Raw genomic sequence first — 21,803 nt, 5'->3', positions numbered from 1 at the left:
GACTTCAGCATCACGTGATATACCCATGTAACAAACCTTCCTTCCTTCCTTTCTTCCATCCTTCCCTCCCTCCCTCTCTCCCTCCCTCATTCCTTCCCTCCTTCCCTCTCCTTCCCTCCTTCCCCTATTTTCCTTCCTTCCTTCCTTCTTTCTCTTTCTCTCTTTCCCAAACTTTCCGTAAATTGCTTACATTATTTTATAATTTAAAGTTGATTTTTTAGCTGGGTATGGTGGCTCACACCTGTAATCCTAGCACTTTGGGAGGCCAAGGCGGGCAAATCACTTGAGGTCAGGAGTTCGAAGCCAGCCTGGCCAACATGGGGAAACATTGTCTCTACTAAAAATACAAAAAAATTAGCCAGACGTGGTGGGGGTGTGCCTGTAATCCCAGCTACTTGGGAAGCTGAGGCAGGAGAATGGCTTGAACCCGGGAGGCAGAGGTTGCAGTGAGCTGAGATCACGCCACTGCACTCCAGCCTGGGCAACAGAGTGAAAGTCCATCTCTAAATAAATAAATAAATAAATAAAGTATTTTTTTTAAGTTAAGCCAAAATTCCACCACAGCCTTCAGAGCCTGGACCAGAGCATACCCCACAAAAGCCATGACAACAAGGGCCGTGTGCATGTTAGAGGCCTAAGTCCTCATGCGGGCACCATCCACTTTAAACAGAAGGAAAATGGGCCAGCTGTGGTATTGGGACGCATTATAGGATTGACTAAAGTTCAGCACAGATTCCATGTCCATCATTTTGGAGCTAATATACAAGGCTGATCCGCACTTTAATCCTCTAACCAAAAAACACGGTGGCCCAAAGGATCAAGAGAGGCATGTCGGAGACCTGGGCAATGTGATGGCTGGCAAAGATGGTGTGGCCAATGTGTCTACTGAAGATTCACTTTCAGAAGATCATTCCATCATTGGCTGTACAAGGATGATCCAGAAGAAACAGATGCCTTGGGCAAAGGTGGCAATGAAGAAAGCACAAAGATGAGAAACACCGGAAGTCATTTAGCTTGTGGTGTCATTGAGATTGCCCAATAAACATTCCCTAGAATGTGACCTGAGTGCCAATAACTCCACCGTTATCCTGCTAGCTATGAAAATGTAACGTGAGGCTGGGCGCGGTGTCTCACGCCTGTAATCCCAGCACTTTGGGAGGCCAAGGTGGGCAGATAACGAGGTCAGGAGTTCAAGACCAGCCTGACTGAAATGGTGAAACCCCATCTCTACTAAAAATACAAAAATTAGCCAGGCTTGGTGGCGTGAGCCTGTAATCCTAGCTACTCAGGAGGCTGAGGCAGGAGAATCGCTTGAACCCGGGAGGCAGAGGCTGCAGTGAGCCGAGATCGAGCCACTGCACTCCAGCCTGGGTGACAGAATGAGACTCCATCTCAAAAAAAGAAAAAAAGAAAAAGAAAATGTAACATGATAAATATTAAATACTATACTTGTAACTGCCCAAGTGGTTCATCTTGCCTGCTGCCTAGACAGAGCTGATTCATCAAGACAGAGGAATTGCAATAGACAAAGAGTAATTCAGGCCCGGCGCAGTGGCTCACGCCTGTAATCCCAACACTTTGGGAGGCTGAGGCAGGTGGATCACTTCAGGTGAGGAGTTCGAGACCAACCTGGCCAACATGGTGAAACCCCATATCTACTAAAAATACGAAAATTTGCTGGGTGTGGTGGCGTGCGACTGTAATCCCAGCTACCGGGGAGGCTGAGGCAGGGGAATCACTGGAACCCGGGAGGTGGAGGCTCCAGTGAGCCAAGATCGCACCACTGCACTCCAGCCTGGGCAACACAGTGAGACTCCGTCTCAAAAATTAAGAAAAAAAGGAAAATTTATATGACATCATAAAATGAAAAGTATTTGCCACAAATAGAAAGTAACTTTAAAATAAATACCACAGAAATAAAACAGTATTCTTAAATGTAGTTTAATATCTTTGCGTGCTTAAGGGTGGGATCTTTTGTTAAAAGGATGATTAACAAGTGTTAGGGATCTTCTCCTAAATTTAATCAGAATGATTGGAGGAACACTGAGTCATTGTTACTTAGTACAATTATTGTCATACCTCTTTTAGGGTCTGTTTGCACTTTAATGAAGCAATTGCGTGCTTGGCTGAAGGGAAAAAACTCTCTCAAAGTTGTTTTTCAGGTGCTAGGGCTGGTGGGGGCAGGAAAGGTAAGGCACATATGCCTTAGGGTTAGGTTTGGGTGATCAGGTGGTGTTTTCCTGAAGATAATACATCCTATGGTATCCTAAAGTGTCTGGCCCCACAGGTAGAGATTCAGGTATGTGGGTGATAGACTACTCATTCCCAGGCCTGAACACAGCCCCGTAGCTACTCATACAGATATTCAAGCAGGAAAAAGTATGCTTTCTCTTTCTTTTTTTCTTGATAGAGACAGGGTCTCCCTATGTTGCCCAGGCTGGTCTTGAACTCCTGGGCTCGAGGGATCCTCCTGCTTCAGCCTTCCAAAGTGATAGGATTACAGGCGAGAGCCACCACGCCTGGCCACCCCTCACCTCCCCTCCCCTCCCTTCCCCTCCCCTTCCTTTCCCTCCCCTCCCCTCCTGTCCTCTCCTCTCCTCTCCTTTCCTTCCTACCTCCTGCATTTGTTTTCCTTTTTCCTTCTTTCTTTTCTTTTCCTTTCTTTCTTATATTCCTTCCTTCCTTCCTCCTTCTTTTCTTTCTTCTTTTTTTCCTTTCTTTCTTTTCTTTCTGGATCTCACATCTGTTTCCCAGGTTGGAGTGCCGTAGCATGATCTCAGCTCACTTCAGCCTCGACCTCCTGGGCTCAGTGATTCTCCCACCTCTGTATCCCAAGTAGCCAGGACTACAGGCATGCGCCACTGTGCCTAGCTAATTTCTTATATATTTAGTAGAGACAGAGTTTTGCCATGTTGCTCAAGCTGTATTTTCTCTCTTTCTACTGGAAATTATTTACTAGGGAAAGGCGGAAAAAAAGACTACAACAAAACTGACAGCAAATGAACTGCTGCAGAAGTGAACTGTCCAAACTGGCCTTGCAAGTTTTCCCCTTCTAATTTTGTCTTTGTTCATTGCTACAGTTACTGTCACTAACTACAACCAAAGATCTATAGAAGATACATCTATTAATGTTAATTTAGTCTTTGCTCCATGCTACAGTTACTGTCACTAACTACAACCAAAGATCTAGAGAAGATACATCTATTAATGTTAGTCTTTGCTCAATGTTACAGTTACTGTCACTAACTACAACCAAGGATCTAGAGAAGATACATCTATTAATGTTAATTTAGTCTTTGCTCAATGCTACAGTTCCTGTCCCTAACTACAACCAAAGATCTAGAGAATATACATCTATTAATGTTAGTCTTTGCTCAATGTTACAGTTACTGCCACTAACTACAACCAAAGATCTAGAGAAGATACATGTATTAATGTTAATTTAGTCTTTACTCATTGCTACAGTTACTGTCACTAACTATAACCAAAGATCTAGAGAAGATACATCTATTAATGCTATGATGTAGTCAAAAGAGCTCTAGATTTGGAAGCAGGAAATCTGAAATCTGTTTTTTCTCATTTTCCATTAAATCTTCCATTTTCTACCCCTTAGGTGAACAGATTCATCTTTGAGGGTCCAGTGAGCTCCTCTTTAAGATGAGAACAACAATATTTTATCCTGTCATGAAAGGCAGGGGACTGGACTAGTTAATTTCTTGTACCCACCAGTTCCGGGATCATAAAATCCTATGAAATAGAGAAAACCAACTGTATGCTGGTGCCAGACTCTTGAACATGAAGCAAGTATGCAACATACCAATGTTTCAGCATGTGCCTGCCCACATGACAAACTGTTGTTTATAGAGCACCAACTATGCACACAATAACGATGACAAGTCATTTTTGAGTGTTTACTCCTCACAACAACCCTATGAACTACTTTGTATCATTATCCCCACTTAAAAAATATAGAAACGGAGGCACAGGGAAGCCAAGTCATTTGTCCACAGCACAAAATCAATAAGCAGCAGAGATGACTTTGAACAGAGACTATCTGTTGAAACTGACTACAAAGAGGCACAGGGAATTTTGAGGAGTGATGGAAATGCTTTTTTATTATAAAATTAAATGTCAAAGGTGGAGAGCTGTTTCCCAGAGAGCAGTTTCGAAACTATTTGTAGCCAAGTTTAATTTGTTATATTTTATTTTTATTATAAATTTTTTTTTTGAGAGATGAGGCCTCACTGTGTTGCCCAGGCTGGAGTGCAATGGCATGATCGTAGCTTACTGCGGCTTCAAACTCCTGGGCTCAAGCCATCCTCCCACCTCAGGCTCCCGAGTAGCTGGGACTACAGGTGTGTGCCACCATACCCAGTTGGAAATGGCTATGTCTTGATGGAAATGTTCTATATCTGGGTGGTTATAAAACTATAGAACTGTACACCTAAAGAGGGTGAATTTCATTCTATGTAAGTTATATTTTAATAAACCTGACTTTTAGGACAAACAAAAAAATAGAACGAAGAACAAACAGAATTTAGAACAAACAAACAAAAAAACCCAGAATGAAGCCAAGAGTTAAGGAAGAGAGCAAGGGAGGGAGGTTGGGAGGAAGGAAGGAGGGGAGGACTCTGCAGAGCAGGCTGGAAGCTAGGAAGCATGCCCTGTATGTGCTGACCAGGCAAGCACAGAAGTCGCCTGGAGAGCCACGCCTCTGCTATTGGTTTCCATTGCCTCAGGGAGAAAAACAAAAAGATAATAAATTCAGCTTCTCTTTTTCTTTTGTTAATGGCCCTCTCCCTTCACCTTTGTTTTGTGATTTCACTTCAGAGGGCAGTCTCTCTTTTTCAACTCAGTTCCAGCTGCTGAAATTGGAGGCCTAGACATTTGATCGCCTCTTGATTTGACCAGAACAGCCTGTTCGAGAGACAGGACAAGCAGTAACACAGGGGTTTTGGCAAAGAATCGGACTGTATTGATCTAAGTAAATGAATGAATACATTAGTGTTTTTGCTGCCAGCAGTCTGGTAGGAACTCTTAAAAACATCCAGCAAGGGTTAAGTAGGAAACAATGGTGTTCCCTTGCCAACATCCATCCCAGTGTGTGGAGAATTATTTTCAAATTTCTATTTTGGATGCAGGCAGGAAAGGGGACAAGGTTTGAAAAATTATGCTCACTACTTGGGTGATGGGATCATCCATATCCCAATCCTCAGCATCATACAATATACCCATGTAACAAATCTACATGTATCCCCTGAATCTAAAATAAAAGTTAAAAAAAATTTAAATTCCATTTTGGCAAATGCATTTCCTATCTCACTAGACTGGAGCCTCTGACCCTCTCAGGACACCCCTCAGGCAGGGGAGTTTCCTCATCACAACCTGTTTGTTTCATCCTGAATTACAGCCCTAAATCCTTTGCTGAGTTGCCATTTTCATTAAATCAAAGTATACTTGTTAAAGACTTAAAGTTGATTAAATAGCAAAATAAACCACTTATCTTCCTATACATCTTCAACTCCCAGAGCTAGTTGTGACAAGGGTTTTGGTGGCCACCAAGAAACCACACTATAAGAATTTTAGAAGAGGGTTACTTTCATTTCATATTTAAATTATTTTTTTGTTTTTTGTTTTTTTTTATGAGATGGAGTTTCACTCTTGTTGCCCAGGCTGGAGTGCAGTGGCGCAAACTCAGCTCATTGCAACCTCCACCTCCCAGGTTCAACTGATTCTCCTGCCTCAGCCTCCCAAGTAGCAGGGGTTATAGGCATGTGCCACCATGCCTGGCTAATTTTTTTTGTATTTTTAGTAGAGACAGGGTTTCACCATGTTAGTCAGGCTGGTCTCAAACTCCTAACATCAGGTGATCCACCCACCTCGACCTCCCAAAATGCTGGGATTACAGGCATGAGCCACCGCACCCGGCCAAATTGTTTATTCTTTAAAATGTTTGAATGTGTAATTCATTCCTATGTCTAAAAAACTAGGAAAAAATTACAGAGTGAAGTTTCTTTCTATATTTGTCCCCCATCTACCCAGCATTCCCTTCCTAAAACAAGTTTCTTTTTTATTCTTCCAAGGATTTTAATGCATATGAATATCAATGCTTATTTACCGAAGTATATACACCTAGAGGCCAGGTGCAGTGGCTCATGCCTGTAATCCCAGCACTTTGGGAGGCTGAGGTCAGGAGTTTGAGACCAGCCTGGCCAACATGGCAAAACTCCGTCTCTACTAAAAATACAAAAAAAAAAAAAAATTAGCTGGGCATGGTGGTGGCAGGCACCTGTAATCCCAGCTACTCAGGAGGCTGAGGTAGGAGAATTGCTTGAACCCAGGAGGCAGAGGTTGCAGTGAGCCGAGATGACGCCATTGCACTCCAGCCTGGCCAACGAGCGAAACTCCATCTCAAAAAAAAAAAAAAAGAAAGCTTTACCAGATTCTTTTCTCTCTCTTTCTCCCACTCTTTTAACTTTTATTTTAGGTTCAGGGTACATGTGCAGGTTTGTTAAATAGGTAAATTGTGTGTCACAGGGGTTTGGTGTACAGAAAATTTTGTCCCCAGGCAATGAACATAGTACCCAATAGGTATTTTTTTCTGATCCTCTCTCTGCTCCCACCTTCCACCCTCATGTATGCCCTAGAGCACCTGTTGTTCACCTCCCAGTGTCCATGTGTTCTTGTGCGTAGCTCCCACTTATAACCGAGAACATGCAGTATTTAATTTTCTGTTCCTGCATTAGTTTGCTTAGGATAATGGCCCTGGCTCCATCCATGTTGCTGTGAAAGACATGATCTCATTCTTTTTTTATGGCTGCATAGTATTCCATGGTATATATGTAATCACAGTTTCTATTTTCTATTTTTTTTTTTTTTTTTTGAGACAGAGTCTCGCTCTATTGCCCAGGCTGGAGTATAGTGGCACCATCTCAACTCACTGCAACTTCTGCCTTCTGGGTTCAGATGATTCTTGTGCCTCAGCCTCCGTAGTAGCTGCAACTACAGGCATGTTCCACCATGCCTGGCTAATTTTTTTTTTTTTTTGAGACATATTTCACTCTTGTCACCCAGGCCTGGGCAACAGAGCAAGACTCTGTCTCCAAAAAAAAAAAAAAAAAAAAAAAAAGATAGAAAATGTGGTTACATATATACCATGGAATACTATGCAGCCAATAAAAAAGAACAAGATCGGCCGGGCGCGGTGGCTCACGCCTGTAATCCCAGCACTTTGGGAGGCCGAGGCAGGCAGATCACGAGGTCAGGAGATCGAGACCATCCTGGCTAACACAGTGAAACCCCGTCTCTACTAAAAATACAAAAATAAATTAGCCAGGCGTGGTGGTGGGCGCCTGTAGTCCCAGCTATTCCGGAGGCTGAGGCAGGAGAATGGCGTGAACCTGGGAGGCGGAGCTTGCAGTGAGCAGAGATCGTGCCACTGCACTCCAGCCTGGGCGACAGAGGAAGACTCTGTCTCAAAAACAAAAAAAAAAAAACAAAGAACAAGATCATTATTCTAAGCAAACTAATACAGGAACAGAAAATTAAATACTGCATGTTCTCAGTTATAAGTTGGAGCTACACACCAAGAACACATGGACACTAGGAGGTGAACAACAGGCGCTGGGGTGTACTTGAGGATGGAAGGTGGGTGTCCATCTACTAGAAATATATAAAATATAATAATATACAATGTTATCAGAAGGTGATTTCAAGGGATTGGGAAGGATCCTGTGTGGCTTTGGCCAATATTGGCCATTTTGACCATTATTGTAGTTTGTGTTAAAAATAACCAACATTTTCACAGAGCCTTAGAGTCTTAGAGTTATTGCATGCTTATGTTATTCCACCTACATTAGTGGTGGAATGAGGCAGGAATGTATTATCATTTTTATTTTACAGATGAAATGCAAAGAGATTAAGTGACTTGTCCCAGAGCTAAGTAGTAAGTGGGGTTGCCAGGAGTTGAATTCCAGTTGCCTGACTTGATGTCTAGCATAAAGGCAGCCAAGCAACTATATGATTTAGCTATGGAATGTAACCCTTTAGAGCCCACACCTTGCAAGCTCTGTGCCATAGCTTTTAGATTAATTGCTTAAAACTGAAGCCAAGCTTTTCAGTGGCAATGATTTAAGTTGCTAAATATAATCATGACTCTCAAGAAAGTTATATTTTAACTTTGTATGATCTAGTTTTTTTTTTTTTTTTTTTTTTTTTGAGACGGAGTCTCCCTCTGTCGCCCAGGCTGGAATGCAGTGGCACGATCTCGGCTCACTGCAACTTCTGCCTCCTGGGTTCAAGCAATTCTCCTGCCTCAGCCTCTTGAGTAGCTGGGATTACCGGTATGTGCCACCACGCCCGGCTAATTTTTTTTGTATTTTTAGTAGAGACGGGGTTTCACCAAATTGGTCAGGCTGGTCTCAAACTCCTGACCTTGTGATCCGCCCACCTCGGCCCCCCAAAGTGCTGGGATTACAGGCATGAGCCACCACGCTTGGCCCTAGTTGTCTAAAACTTTGAACAGGTCTTTAAAAAATATATTCTGTTGATCTACTGTGGATCAATATAAAGACATTTGCTAAGGATCTGATCCCATGTAATATCTTACACATTGGGTATAGATTAGGCTGGAACCTAGTTCTTAGATTCCTACTCAGTTATTTCACTAAATGAATACTTAATTATACTTAGTGAATATTTTACTTAATTATGCTTACTAGGCAGAATAGTAGGAGATGTAGCTCTAACCTCTAGTGACATATTTTAATAAACAGATCACAGCCTGGGTAACAAAAGCAAGATCCTGTCTCTACAAAAAATATAAAAAATTAGCCGGATGTGTTGGTGCATGCCTGTGGTCCTACTTGGGACCCTACGGTCCCAAGAGATCTGGAAGGATCTCTTGAGGCCAGGAGTTTCAGGCTGCAGTGAGCTGTGATCTTGCTACTGCGCTCCAGCCTGGCTCACAGGTGAGATTCTGTCTCTAAAACGAAAACAAAAACAAAACCAGATCAGACATACCAGTATTATGGTTCTTGGTGCTTTTGGTGGAGCTTCACTTTAGTGGGAGGAGTTCTAGAGACATCTCTTCTGCAACTGATTCCTGAACAGGGATGACAGTAGCCCTCCTGCTCCCTTATCCACAGGGGATAAGTTCAGAGCCTGAAACTGCCCATAGCACTGAACCTGATAGCCATCAAGTGGAACACAGTTCTGTTTATGACCTCCACCCACACATTTTAATGTTTTTTTTCCTTAACTAAGCACTTATCACACACTGTTGTGAGCTTTGCAGTTTGAGATGCAACAACGAAACTAGCATGAATTTCTTTTTCTTTCTTCACGATCTCAGGGATACAAGATTCCCCCTTACTGCAGATCTTAGCAACCTCAAAATACGATGGTTTCCTCTTCTAAGTTGAGAACTTTCACCTTTTCATTCACAGGAAGCACTCCCGGCTTCTCTTTAACTTATTTTTTTTGAGACAGAGTCTTGCTCTGTCGCCCAGGCTGGAGTGCAGTGGCGCAATCTCGGCTCACTGCAACCTCTGCCTCCCGGGTTCAAGTGATTCTCCTGCCTCAGCCTCCTGAGTAGCTGGGATTACAGGCGCCTGCCACCACGTCCAGCTGATTTTTGTATTTTGAGTAGAGAAGGGGTTTCACCATGTTATCCAGGCTGGTCTCCAACTCCTGACCTCGTGATCAGCCCGCCTCAGCCTCCCAAAGTGCTGGGATTACAGGCGTGAGTCATGGCGCTCGGCCGGATTATTTTTTTTATTTTTTTTAGACGGAGTCTTGCTCTGTCGCCTAGGCTGGAGTGCAGTGGCACGATCTTGGCTCACTGCATCCTCCGCCTCTCGGGTTCAAGCGATTCTCCTGCCTGTAGCTGGGATTACAGAGTTCCAGGTTGAAAATCACTTAAATTCTTCTTCAAAATTTGTGTATTTAACCATTTCAAGGATCCCTTCAAATGCAATTATCTTAGGCAGGTGGGGCAGTTCAGGCTTAATGGCCCTGACCCCACACCCTCCTATTCCATTGGGTTATTTAGGTGGTTGCCTCTTGTTTTTTCTTTTTCTTTTTTCTTTTTGAGATGGGGCTTCACTCTTGTTGCCCAGGCTGGAGTGCAATGGCGTGATCTCGGCTCACTGCCACCTCCACCTCCCGGGTTCAAGTGATTCTCCTGCCTCTGCCTCCCAAGTAGCTAGGATTATGGGCGTGAGCCACCACAACTGGCTAACATTTGTATTTTTAGTAGAGACGGGATTTCGCCATGTTGGCCAGGCTGGTCTTGAACTCTTGACCTCAAGTGATCTGCCTGCCTTGGCCTCCCAAAGTGCTGGGATTACAGGCATGAGCCACCGCCCTTGGCTGCCTCTTGTTTTTTCTACCTGCGACAAGTAAACTTGGGAGGAATGAGGAAGAAATACAGGTAGAGGATCTTGAGGCCCAGCGAAGTGTCCTGGCTATCCTTTTGTACATTGCAGTGTTAGAGCAATGACAGCACTTAATCAGTTATCTGCAGCATGTGATTTAAAAATGCATCATACCAATATTGCTATACCAGTAATGCTTCTTGTATTTAATTATTAACCAGCAGAGATGCTACAGTTTTTATATTGATTTTAAATGGGAAGTCATGGTGACACATAAAACTGTCCTTTTCAGGCCAGGTGTGGTGACTCACACCTGTAATCCCAGTACTCCAGGAGGCCAAGCGGGTGGATCTCCTGAGGTCAGGAGTTCAAGACCAGCCTGGCCAACATGGTGAAACCCTGTCTCTACTAAAAATATGAAAATTAGCCAGGGATGGCGCTAGGCTTCTGTAATCCTAGCTACCTGGGAGGCTGAGGCAGGAGAATTGCTTGAACCTGGGAGGTGGCGGTTGCAGTGAGCTGAGATCGTGCCACTGCATTCCAGCCTGGGCCACAGAGCGCGGCTCGGTCTCAAAAAAAAAAACAAAAAACAAAAAAACAGAAAAACAAAAAGCTGTCTCCTTCCTCTCTTCCCATAAATCTTGGGGCAAATTAATTAAAGCCATACCTACAGATTGGTGGGATGAGTGTACCCTTCAGCACAGCGACTTTTCAGTTTGCCAGGTTAACCAAAGGAAACCTTCTCCAAAGTTTCTGATGCAAATCTGAGGGCTTTCCAGGCACAGGAATGGGAGGAGCTTGGGTTTTAGGTTGACAGGCCCTGGGATGAGAAGGTAATAGCTTTTCTACTGGTTTTGTTCTGGTTTTCTATTCTAGGTAAAGATAATCTCTATTTGGACTATATAGCCTTTAGTTGTCCCAAGGACAAAGGCTAAATAGTCATTAGATTTTTTTTTTTTTTTTTTTTTTTTTTTGAGACAGTCTCACTCTGTTGCCCAGGCTGGAGGGCAGTGGCACGATCTTGGCTCACTGCAACCTCTGCCTCCCTGGTTCAAGCAATTCCCCTGCCTCAGCCTCCCAAGTAGCTGGGATTACAGGCACCTGCCACCACACCCAGCTAATTTTTTTGTATTTTTAGTAGAGATGGGGTTTCACCATGTTGGCCAGACTGGTCTCGAACTCCTGACCTCAGGTGATCTGCCCACTTTGGCCTCCCAAAGTGCTGGGATTACAGGCATAAGCCACCACGCCCGGCAATAGTCTTTAGATTTTTTAAAACAAATGACGATTCTCTGAGATCAGCAGCCTCTAGCAGACTAGGGAATGTCATCTGTCCAAATTATTTAGATGACTTTTTTTGGTTTATTCTTTTCACCTTCCTTCACTCTTAAAAAAAAAAAAAAAAAAACCCATCACTTTTCCTGGCCCCAAACCTCCAATCAGACCTCATTAAGTTCTTCTGTTTTTTTTGTTGTTGTTGTTGTTAGAGTCTCGCTCTGTCACCCAGGCTGGAGTGCAGTGGTGCGATCTCAGCTCATTGCAACCTCTGCCTCCTGGGTTCAAGCAATTCTCCTGTCTCAGCCTCCCAAGTAGCTGGGACTATAGGCACCTGCCACCATGCCTGGCTAATTTTTGTATTTTTAGTAGAGACGGGGTTTCATCATATTGGTCAGGCTAGTCTCGAACTCCTGACCTACCTAAGGTGATCCCACCTGCTTTGGCCTCCCAATGTGCTGAGATTACAGGAGTGAGCCACCGCGCTGGGCCCATGAAGTTCATCTTGATTCTTTTTAACCACAACTCCATCAAGGATATATTTAAACCTGATAAAAGCAAGTGATTTGTTATATGTTTACTTCTTTATATATTTTTTAATGATTTCTACCTGTTTAAATACTTTTAAATTTCTGTTATTTAAATGTGTGAATTATTTTAAGAAGAAATGCATTTATAATTATGAGTAAGTGTCCACTTCTAACTTTTCCTTTGCAGTTATTTTGGGAAGTTCTGCCTTGATTTACAGAAATTTGGTGTGAAAAGTCCGGGCGCGGTGGCTCACGCCTGTAATCCCAGCACTTTGGGAGGCCGAGGCGGGCAGATCACGAGGTCAGGAGATCGAGACCATCCTGGCTAACACGGTGAAACCCTGTCTCTACTAAAAAATACAAAAAATTAGCTGGGCATGGTGGTGAGCCCCTATAGTCCCAGCTACTTAGGAGGTTGAGGCAGGAGAATGGTGTGAACCTGGGAGGCAGAGCTTGCAGTTAGCAGAGATCGTGCCACTGCACTCCAGCCTGGGCGACAGATGGAGACTCCATCTCAAAAAAAAAAAAAAAGAAAGAAATTTGGTGTGAATGAACTTGACTTTCCTTTGATTCTCACAAATGCCAAAGTGGGACGCAGCCACATGGAAAGCTGGAAACGACACTAGTTATGAGTTTAAAAAGAACACCTTGGTCCCCAATTTCACTTTTCAACTTAGTAACTTGTGATTTGTATAAGTTACTTAAACTTTTTAAAGGTTGCTGTCTTTATAGGTAAAATGGAGTAACACATAACTCTCAAGGTGACTGAAAAATTAAGTAAAAACATGAAGGTGAAGTCGTTTAACACGTAGATATTCAATTCATTCATTCCACAAATATTTATTGAATGCTTTTTAGTTCCAAGCACTTGGACCAAAATAATCAAAATGAACAAAATAGATAAAAACACGTTGCCTTGTAAAGATAATGCTCTATTAAACTACATAATAAGTAAGTATGCTGTATAATGTATTACAGGTTGATAGAGTGATGTCAAACGGTGGGTATGGCTGAGAGGTCAGAAGGCTAGGGTAAGTCACACTGAAATGTGACATCTGAGTAGACTGTAAGGTGATGAAGAGGTGAGCCTAGCAGCTATCTAGGGAAAAGCATTCCAGGTAGATGGAACAGCCAGCACAAAGGTTTCCAGGTGGAGACAGGCCTGTCTCCCGAGCAGCAGGGAGGCCAGTGTGTTGTGCTGAGTGAGTTAGGGAGAATGACAGGAGACAGGGCAGAAGAGGTGAGGGCTGGTGGGGCTGCCTACCAGATCAAGCAGGGCTTTGGAAGCCGTCTAAGGGACTTGGGTGTTGGCTCTGAGGGAAATGGGGAGCCACTGCAGGGTGTGGATCTGATGTCCTTTTGAAAGGATTATTCTGGTGGGGAGGAGACTATCAGACAAGGGAGGAGGCAGGGAGAACTATTAGGAAGGATTGTAGTTATCTAGCTCAGACTGATGAGGTGAGGCGAGATTGGGTAAGAAATGTCAGGTGCTGGATTGGTTGTGAATGCAGAGTCAACACAATGTCCTCACAGATGCTAGGTGGAGCTTGAGAGAAACAGTGACCAAAGATGATTGCAAGGATGTAGGACTGTGAGGAAGGAAGGACAGGTTGCCAGTGTTTGAGGGAAGGAAGACAGGTTGGGGATGAGAGGAAGCTGGACTTCAATGTTGGACTAGAATATTGTTTTGTCTTTTGGGGGGCAGTTTGAACCTTTAGTAGTTTTTAAAGTATAATTAGAAGTTGTTTTTTTTTTTGAGACAGGGTCTCACTCTGTCACCCAAGTTGCAGTGCAGTGGTGTCATCTCAGCTCACTGCAGCCTCAACCTTAGGTGATCCCCCCACCTCAGCCTACTGAGTAGCTGGAACTACAGACACGCACCACCACACCCGGCTAATTTTTTTATTTCTTGCAGAGACAGGGTCTTACTATGTTGTCCAGGCTGGTCTTGAATTCCTGGGTGCAAACAATCCACTGGCCTTGGACTCCCAAAGTGCTGGGATTATAGGCGAGGGTCAGCCAGACAGTCATGAGGACAGAGACCCTGCTTCTGCCTCCAGCTCCCCTGGACCAGGTGGGGCTGCCTACTGGTAAGCCCTGCAGCCCCCTCTCTGGCACCCACCTTTTGAGGCCCACAGAGTTCCCTTACTCCATCCTTTACTGCAAAGTGAAGGCCTGGCACACAGAACCACAGATTTTTGGCAGCTTGGGCAAGTGGTGAGACAGGTGAGAAGAAATCTCCAGTGTTTATTGATTAAAAATCATCCACAATGTTAACATGGAAAATCTGCAGTGTGATCTGTGGTGTGATGGTCCAATTCAGCTTTGCTTGGAAATTGCCTATGACAGGAAATCTTAAAAATCACATCACAGGCCGGGCGCAGTGGCTCAGGCCTGTAATCCCAGCACTTTGAGAAGCCGAGGCAGATGGATCACCTGAGGTCAGGAGTTTGAAACCAGCTTGACCAACATGGTGAAACTCTGTCTCTACTAAAAATACAAAAATTAGCTGGGCTTGGTGGAGGGTGCCTGTAATACCAGCTATTCAGGAGGCTGAGGCAGGAGAATCGCTTGAACCCAGGAGGCAGAAGTTGCAGTGAGCCAAGATCACGCCACTGTACTCCAGCCTGGGTGACAGAGTGAGACTCCAACTCAAAAAAAAAAAAAAAAAAAAAAAAATCACATCACAGTGTTGAAATACTTTCCTTAGGGGCAGTGATCCTTTGAGGGGACAGGGGCTACAGTGTCAGGGGTGAAAGTAGAGAGTGGTAATCAAGTGCAGTTGCCCCGGTTGTTCCTGGAATGGCGATTTTGAGTTGTCTGGCAGATGCTCATGTGTTGACAATGGGTAGGGGGCTCAACAGTGAAGCAGGGAGCTCAGGAGTGAGGTCTGGGCTGCAGGCATATATTTGGGAGTCATCAGCATGACAGAGATGATTTAAAGGGTGAGACAGAAAGAGTCTATGAAGGGAAAGCAAGAAGAGTCTGGCAAGAGGTCCTGGAGCCCTCCTGTGATAAGAGCGGAAAAAGAGGAACAATGAAAGGGGACGACAAGGAAGCATCCAGGAGCAAGGAGAAAAATCAAGAGGGTGTGGTGTCTCGGAAGCAGCATGAAGAAAGTGCTTGGAAGCAGAAAGAGTGAGCCACCGTGTCACACGCTGCCTGCCCAACGATCAGGTAAGATGAGAGGAGACCAAGAATGGCTGCGGGATTTAGCATGTGGGGGTCATTGGTAACTTAGCGAGCAGTTTCGGTAGTGATGGAGGATGGTTTCAGAGAAATTTGGAGAATTGTGGACCTCAAGTACAGTTTATTCTTTAGGGATTTTTTTGCTGCCAAAAAGAGCACTCACTGATGGTGGCAGGGGCAAGCCAAGGAAGAGTTTGTTTTGTTTAAAGATTGTAGAAATAGGCCTGGCGTAGTGGCTCATGCCTGTAATCCCAGCACTTTGGGAGGCCGAGGCGGCCGGATCACTTGAGGTCAGGAGTTCGACACCAGACTGGCCAACATGGTGAAACCCTGTCTCTACTAAAAATCCAAAAATTAGCCAGACATGGTGGTGCACGGCTGTTGTCCCAGCTACTTGGGAAGCTGAGGTGGGAGAATCGCTTGAACCCAGGAGGTGGAGGTTGCAGTGAGCTGAGATTGCACCACTGCCCTCCATCCTGGGCAACAAAGCAAGACTCTGTCTCAAAAAAAAAAAAAAAAAAAAAAAGATTGGAGAAATAACAGCCTTTTGGTATGCTAATAATGATTTAGTAGAACAGGGAAAAATGATGACACAGGATAGGGTAGAATTAGTAGAGCAATATCCTTGAATAGTGGAGAAGGATGTGAATTATTGGCCTTGGATTGGAGCATATAGTCTATGGCAGGGATCAGCAAACTTTTTCTTTTTTCTTTTTTAGACAGGATCTTGCTCTGTTGCCCAGGCTGGAGTGCAGTGGCATAACAATTAAGGCTCACTAGCGCCTCAACCTCTGGGGCTCAAGCGATCCTCATCTCAGCCTCCTGAGTAGCTGGGACTACAGGTATGCACCACCATGCCCAGCTAATTTTTAAATTTTTTGTAGAGATGAGGTCTCCCTATGTTCCCAGGCTAGTCTCAAACTCCTGGGCTCAAGAGAGCCTCCTGCCTAGGCCTCCCAAAGTGCTGGGATTATAGGCGTGCGCCTCCATGCCCACCAACTTTTTCTATAAAGAACCAAATAGCAAATGATTTAGTATTTGTGAGTCATACAATTTCTATTGAAACTACTTTATGGTCCCAGCTCTAAAGCAATATATAGGCAATACAAAATGAATGGACATGGCTGTGTTCCAATAAAACTTTATTTAGGATTGCTGACATTTTAATTTCATATAATTTTCACATGTCATAAAATATATTCGCCTCAGGCTGGGTGTGGTAGCTCACACCTGTAATCCTAGCACTTTGAGAGGCCGAGGCAGGTGGATCATTTGAATTTGAGGTCAGGAGTTCGAGACCAGCTTGGCCAACATGGTGAAACCCCGTCTCTACCAAAAATTCAAAAATTAGCTGGGTGGTAGTGGTGCATGCCTGTAATCCCAGCTACCCGGGAGGCTGAGGCAGGAGAATGGCTTGAGCCTGGGAGGCGGAGGTTGCAGTGAGCCAAGATTGCACCACCGCACTCCAGTCTGGGAGACAGGGTGAGAACCTGTCTCAAAAAGAAAAAAATATATATTCTCCTCTATTTAAAAATGTAAAAACCATCCTTAGCTAGCCAGCTGTACAAACACAGACAATGGGCTGGATTTGGCTCAGTGCCAATAGTTTGCCTCCTCTGATCTACGTCATGGACAAGAAGTTAACATAGATGGGTACAAACAAGTTGGACGGATGTGGTGACGGGAATCAGGAAATTCTCTTGAGTGCTTCGGTTTTCTCAGTGAAGTAGGACCCCGAGGATGGGGACGAGGGAGAAAATACAGAAGATTTGAGGAGATTGGCATAGGCATGAAATACAGAGTGTAAATGGAGTAGGGGAATCTAAGTAGGGCGATTCACCAGGCAGCAGGAAGGCCCTATTCAAGGGCTGCTGTTGTGAATTTAAAGTGAGACCTGCCCAGCAGGGTTGTGCTTTCCCCCAGCCACAGTCTGCTACAATGAGGGGGACACAGAGTTGTCAGGAAGCTGGGCTTTAACCTCAGCTGTGCTTTTGCTGAGGGAGTTTCAAGTCAGAGGGAGCCAAGGAGGTTGGGAGTTAATGTAAGGGAGTGATTATAATGATTGCAGGGTTGCCAGATATAGCAGATAAAAATACAGAATAGTTGGGCACGGTGGCTTGCACCTGTAGCCCTAACTATTCAGGAGGCTGAGGCAGGCGGATTGCTTGAGCCCATGAGTTCAAGTTCAGCCTGGGCATCATAGAACCTGTCTCTCAAAACAAAACACAACAGAATGCTTACTTAAATGTGAATTTCAGACAAACAATAATTTTTTGGTATAAAAATTAGTGTCCCATGGTTAGAAGGGAGAGGACATGAAGCAGGTGAGGGAGTGTTATGAGTTAGAGGATCCATAGATTTGAGGTTCTAGTTGGGGAAAGATTTTTGAAGAGGGCTACCAGGCTACTGGAAAGGCTGATCTGAAATGATAGAAGGTGGGAGGCATGGATCAAACGCTTGACTTTGAAATTATGACCAGTTGCAGTTACTGGTCTTGATAAGGTTTAGGTTCCAACCATGAGGGTGAGTGTGAGGCATTGGGTGGTGGACAAGATCATTGGAGGTAAGGAATTCAAGGAACTGAGGGTTCAGAGGTTCGTCTACATGGATAGTGTATTGATAATACCATAAAATGACTGAAATAACTGCATGCTTATCATATGACCAGGACTGTGTAGGAACACAAAATAAAGATTATTATCAGAGTATTCCAATCTAGGGTGTTCTATGGAAACCACAGAGGCTGGCAAAGTCCTCTAGATTAGGAAGGGCTTTGAACGCTATGCTAAGAAATTTAGTACCACTAGTTTAATAGCGCCCCCCCGTCCTGTAAAGAAAATAGCAAAATCAATTAAATCAGTACATCTCCATCTCATTTGGCATATCTGAATATGAGTGTTTTAAATACTTAAAACGCATTTCTGTTAGTCCCTGAGCCTTTTTATTCCAAAGTTAAAAGTAAGACATTCCGAGTGTGTGGTTCTTGGTTTTATTGCCCTGTGTAATGTAGCTACAGGGGTGTGGAGCATTAACTATATCTCTGTTTTATGTGTGTTATAGAATCATATAAATTGGGATTAGAAAAATTGCAGTGAGTTTTTTTCCAGGCCTTCATAGTCTTCTGGTTGCTTTTTAATTTTTTTTTAAGAAAGTAGGAAATGTTTTCTGCTTTTCCTCCTATTTATTTATTTATCGAGACAGGGTCTCACTCTGTCACTCAGACTGGAGTGCAGTGAGTGACATATCACAGCTCACTGCATCCTCAACCTCCTGATACTCAAGCATTCCTCCTGCCTCAGCCTCCCTAGCGTAGCTGTGACCACAGGTACACGCCACCATACCCAGCTAATTTAAAAAAAAAATTATTTGTAGAGACTGTGTCTCACTGTGTTGCCCAGGCTGGTCTTCAACTCCTGTTATCCTCCCACCTTGGCCTTCCAAAGTGTTGGGATTACAGGCATGAGCCGCCACGCCCAGCCTTTTTTGCTTTTTTGTTTCTAAAACAAATGAGTAAAATCAGACTGAATGAAAAGGGGAAGGTTGAGCCCTTAAAATATGCATTGGATAGGTGTGGTTGGTACTGTAAGGTTGTTCTAAGGAGGGCTAAGGGATAGGTCAGCAAGCCCTTGGTCAGTGACCTGAACAGGGAGAGGTGTAGGTTCAGGCCCCTCAGGAGAGGCAAGGAGCAAGTCAACATTTTTTACTAATTAAGAACTCAGCACTGCTTAAGTGTGCACACTTTCCCCTTCCACATCGTATATACAGGATGTGACTGGGATTTTGAAACAAACTGGAAGTCAAAGGAGGACATGGAGGGGGCTTTAGAGAAGTTAGGTTTCCAAATTACAGTTTGCTCTGCAAGATGTTAGGCTGCCATGTGTGGCCACTTAAGAAAAAGTAGGGCCGTGTGCGGTGGCTCACACCTGTAATCCCAGCACTTTGGGAGGCCAAGGCAGGCGGATCACAAGGTCAGGAGATCGAGACCATCCTGGCTAACACAGTGAAACCCCGTCTTTACTAAAAATACAAAAAAATTAGCCGGGCATGATGGCGGGTGCCTGTAGTCCCAGCTACTTGGGAGGCTGAGGCAGAAGAATGGCGTGAACCGTGGAGGCGGAGCTTCCAGTGAGCCAAGATCACAGCACTGCACTCCAGCCTAGGCAACAGAGCGAGACTCTGTCTCAAAAAAAAAAAAAAGAAAAAAAAAAGAAAGAAAAGAAAAAGAAAAAACGAAAAAAGAAAAAGTAGACCGGGCACAGTGGCTCATGCCTGCAATCCTAGCCCTTTGGGAGGCTGAGGCAGGTGGATCATCTGAGGTCAGGAGTTCGAGACCAGCCTGGCCAAAATGATTAAACACTCTACTGAAAATACAAAAATTAGCCAGGCGTGGTGCGTGCCTGTAATCCCAGCTACTCCAGAGGCTGAGGCAAGAGAATCGCTTGAACTAGGGAAGCAGAGGTTGCAGCGAGCCAAGATTGCTCCATTGCACTCCAGCCTGGGCAACAAAGCAAAACTCTATCTCAAAAAAAGGAAAAGTAATATCCATTGTGGCATCCAATCACAAATGGAAAATTATCTTTCCAACTTATTTCCGTAAGTTATTTGCATAATTATAAGATAAAATAATTTCAGGAAAATGCTACAGACTTACCAGAGGAGCAGAAAACCAAAGTATCTACAGACATTCTTATGGAGCCTGGAGGGGAAGCAAAGCCTTCTTGAAAGGGAACAGGTGACTGTCAAGAACTCTGCAGCCTAATCGTAGGGACTAAGTTCCCAGAGGGCAGAGAAGACGTTTGTGCACAACTGTGTCTTCAATTGCACAGAGCTCCTGGCACAGTTAGGAGGGCTATCTATCTATCTATATGTAATATATGTTATATATATATATGTATGTATATATATATATATATTTTTTTTTTTTTTTGAGACAGGGTCTCACTTTGTCATCCAAGCAGGAGTGCAGTGGCATGATCTCAGCTCACTGCAGCCTTGACCTTCTGGGCTTAAGTGATCCTCCTGACTCAGTCTCCCAAGTAGCTGGGACTACAGAGCACACCACCATGCCTTAGCTAATTTTTAAATCTTTCTAGATATAGGGCCCTCCCTATGTTGTCCAGGCTGGTCTCAAACTCCTGGGCTTCAGCAATCCTCTCACCTCTGCCTCTCAAAGTGCTGGGATTACAGGCACGAGCCACCATGCCTGGCTAATAAACACTTTTTGAGTGAATTAATTAGTACAAAATAGTGAAAGAATACCTTAGGAATCTCCTAGGCTAGCTTTGGCCATTTACCCAGATATTGGCCTTGGGCAAGTTAATTAGCATCTCTGAATCTCGGTTTCCTCATGTGAATGAGACTAATTTGGGCCAACATCTCTTGGCCTTTTGCAAAGATTAAATGACACAGCACCTAACACTTATGAGTAGTGATTGTTCTTGTTACTGATAGGAAAAGAGATGGAGATTGCCAGATTTCACCCATGTTCAGGGAGAGGGCCCTTCCCTACAGTCTTGGCCTTCACTTTTAGCTCCTGGGTTTCTTCTGCTTCTCCTTTTTTTTTTCCTGTTTAGAGGCCTCTTGCTCCTCATCCATCTCCTTGGCTTGCTTCTCTTGTTGTTTCAGGGGCTTCTTCTTCCTGCCTTCGAGGCTGGACATGGCACCTATCACCCGTTCCCCAGGCCCTGCCATTGGAAATCAGAATTTTTTTTTTTTAAGGAAAACCTTGAAAAATTTTGGGAATCTTGGAACCTAGGAGAAAATTTTCCCAGTAAAGTTTATTATTTATTTTCTATCATATGTCAACTCATATGGAAGACAGTTTTATATACATTATCTCATCTGATATTAGAAAAAATCCTTGGGGATAGGCACCATTCTAAAAAAATGTAACATATGCAAAAGGCTAACCAGGGCCGGGTGCAGTGGCTCATGCCTGTAATCCCAGCACTTTGTGAGGCCGAGGCGGGCGGATCATGAGGTCAGGAGATCGAGACCATCCTGGCCAACATGGTGAAGCCCCGTCCCTACTAAAAATACTAAAATTAGCCGAGCATGGTGGCACATGCCTGTAGTCCCAGCTACTCGGGAGGCTGAGGCACAAGAATCGCTTGAACCCGGGAGGTGGAAGTTGCAGTGAGCCGAGATCATGCCACTGCACTCCAGCCTGGTGACAGAGCAAGATTCTGTCTAGAAAAAAAAAAAGAAAGAAAAAGAAAAGGCTAACCAGAAGCAGGCTAAGTGATGGATGGAAGAGGATTTCAAACCCAGACTGCCTGATACTAAAACCCATACTATTTCTACTATATCAAAATGTAGGCTAATATCTTAGAATATTAAAGTTAGAGTTGGCTTATGAGGTTTAATTTAACCTCCCTCTCAGTGCCCATATCTTCTCAGTAATATTTATTTCTAGATTTGGGACAATAGTTGT

At 44.0% G+C, this 21,803-nt stretch overlaps 1 pseudogene; it reads left to right on the top strand.

Annotated features, from left to right (window-relative positions):
* Positions 1-602: 602 nt before the first annotated feature.
* On the top strand, positions 603-1,042 carry LOC112133904 (superoxide dismutase [Cu-Zn]-like; annotated as a pseudogene).
* Positions 1,043-21,803: the final 20,761 nt, after the last annotated feature.

The sequence above is a fragment of the Pongo abelii genome, chromosome 5, assembly GCF_028885655.2.
Source record: "Pongo abelii isolate AG06213 chromosome 5, NHGRI_mPonAbe1-v2.0_pri, whole genome shotgun sequence".
Classification (NCBI taxonomy): domain Eukaryota; kingdom Metazoa; phylum Chordata; class Mammalia; order Primates; family Hominidae; genus Pongo; species Pongo abelii.
Note: the sequence above shows the minus strand (reverse complement) of the source record. Positions and strands in the feature narration are given on the sequence as shown.